We start from the raw sequence: 2,774 nt of genomic DNA, 5'->3' as shown, positions 1-2,774 counted from the left end.
CTGTGTTTGAAACGTCATTTGTTCATTAAAATGTGCTTTATGTATTTATTTATGATCTGTTCAATGGTGACGATACAAATAGAATTGTAGCCCACGTGAAAAATACTGTATAGCGTTTACTATTGTATATTAATACTGTTGTAATTATACAATAGTAAATTGATCAGCTGTAGTAAATAGCCATATATAAAGCTGTGTGTTTTTAATATATTTCAGTATTTTTAGATTTTTGTGTGGGGACGTATACTTTAATGTTTAATAGCATCTAGAAATTGTACTACACTTTACTATAGTAAATTATTATTATAAATAGCTTATGCCTCAACATTTTGAAACATTCATAGTTCATTAAGTACTTCAGTACAATATTTTAAAGCTTGCATTTCTGCCAACAGACGCTTGTAATCATCAAACTTTGCTTGCTCATTAAAATTTGGTAGCTCGCCCCCTACTGACAAACTACTTAATGCAGCGCTCCGCAGATTTACAACGAACGCAGATTTAGGTACAGTTAGCAACGAGCTCAATTTTAATCGTTAAGAAAATACCCTGTATTAGCACAACTGGTATCAGCTAACAAAACAAAAGCCATGTTTTGTACAATAACCCGGATATTGTAAATCTACAGCACAGCAAGAATAAAGATGTGTCCGACTTAAGGGGTTGCGCAGACAGATGGTCGTATGACATCAAAATACTACGATAGCGATCGCTCTCGCGGTACTTTGATGTCATATGCCGAAAATCTGCGCAGCGCTGCATTAAGCCGAACACAGTTCAGTGAAATCTTGTTAGAATTGTGTTTTAAATAACTGTAGGCTTAACTGTGAGTATTTTATGATAACATAATCTTTATCTCTAAAATATTAATTAGCAATATATGATTCGATTCCTAACATTATTTAAAATATATATAGGCTAGGCCAGTGGTTCTCAAACCGCGAGATGGTGCCAGGGGGGCCCCAGTTTTATTACATTTCATAAAACACATTAATTTATCATGAATTCTGTGTAATTAAACCTAAAAAAAAATAAGGCTACTAACCAACAGCACTACTTTGTATACTTAAATATGTTTTGTCTTATTAAATGTTACGTTTTAGAACAAATTTGTTATAAAAAAAATTTGGGGGGCCGCGAAGGAATGCACCATATACAAGGGGGGGGGGGGGGGGGGGGGCGCACGCTGAAAAAGTTTGAGAACCACTGGGCTAGGCTACACAGAAATTCTTAGGCCACCATGCCAGAATTAGATTTGTTGTTTTTGCAATGTTGTAGTGATCATATTTAATTTGTTCTCAGTCTCTTTAATATAATACATCCAGAAAATACAGGAAATGTGTATGTAGAATTAAAAACTGATGTGTCAAGTTTTTAGGGTAAACTCCCCTTCGACTTGAGCAGTAGCAGGAAACTGCAGGATCTCTTAAACCCACATCAAATTTAATCCTAATTTCTAATTTTAAAGAAATTTGTCTTTTTACTTCATTCAGCTCAAAAACGCTCAAGATGTGTTTAGTGCCAAAAGAGAGGTCACACTAAACACCAACGATGCCAAATTAAGACATTTATTAATATTTCCTGTATTTTCTGTTTGTATCTTAATAAAATAGATTGAAAAATAAATATGGATGGACATTAAAACTTCTAAAACCACAAGTCTGGTGGTGGTGGCCTAAGACTTTTGCACAGTACTGTATATATTTTATTATTATTTTTAATTACTTTATACTTCCCACATTCCCATATTTCCAGTATTCATGGCTGTGATGACGACCATTATTCTGAAATGTGAAAATAGTATAACAAATGAGAATGAGTTTTGACTGGGGTGGCTTCAATAAGCAGTTCTTCATTTAGACAGAAGAGGGCAGTGTTGTCTTGAACATCACTCCCTATTCTTTTTGGTCCCTTATCTTTTTTCCGCCCCTCATCTCCTATATGCCGCTCCTCCTTAAATCTAGATTAAACCCACTTTGTAGTTTAGGATGCATTAAAGATGCTGCTGTACAGAATAGGAAGTATAATGATTGGAACAGAGGTGCAATGTGTTAAACCAGGGGGCTCCAACCTTTTTGTGAGCAAGGGCTACCACAATGGATAAAGCAATTGGATAACTACTTATTGATATAGTCTACTCAAAATATTTTTGTTTTACTTATTTTATTTTACTTGTTAATATGTTTTATCATTGTGTTACAAAATGTTAACATACGTACAAGAATCCAAGCTAATATAAAAAAATGAAATAAATTAATATTACAATTGAGACTATTAATAGAATGTGCTTTGGCGGGCACCTCACAGACTCTGTTGGAGACCACTGCTTCTAAAAACTGTTTATGACAGAAATACTGCTTTAAACCGTCCAGCATGTTGCTGATTAGAAAAGATGCAAAAAGTTATAAACACCCTGATGCAGAGCTTATCAGTCTGTCTAAAGTGCAGCTTGTAGTTATCTGATATCCAAATATCCCTGTAAAGTGGTTTAAATGGGGAAACAGTGTAATATCTGCCTGTCAGTCTGTTATGCTTATCTCTACATGTATGCATTGGCAGACAACTTTATCCTAAGCAACTAACAGTGCAATCAATGTATAGTTTTTACAGTATATTTGTTTCCTGGGATTCAAACACATGATCTTTGCTTTGCTCTGCAAGTTGATCTACCTGTATCTTTATTTTGTCTATTTCGGCACCCATAACTGTCAAATTAGAGATAAACAGCAGCATTAGATTGCCCGATAGCTCCACTACACTGGAAAGCTAATCGG

This window comes from Misgurnus anguillicaudatus, chromosome 8, assembly GCF_027580225.2.
Source record: "Misgurnus anguillicaudatus chromosome 8, ASM2758022v2, whole genome shotgun sequence".
Lineage (NCBI taxonomy): Eukaryota > Metazoa > Chordata > Actinopteri > Cypriniformes > Cobitidae > Misgurnus > Misgurnus anguillicaudatus.
The sequence above is the reverse complement of the archived record's forward strand: the minus strand, read 5'-3'. Positions refer to the sequence as shown.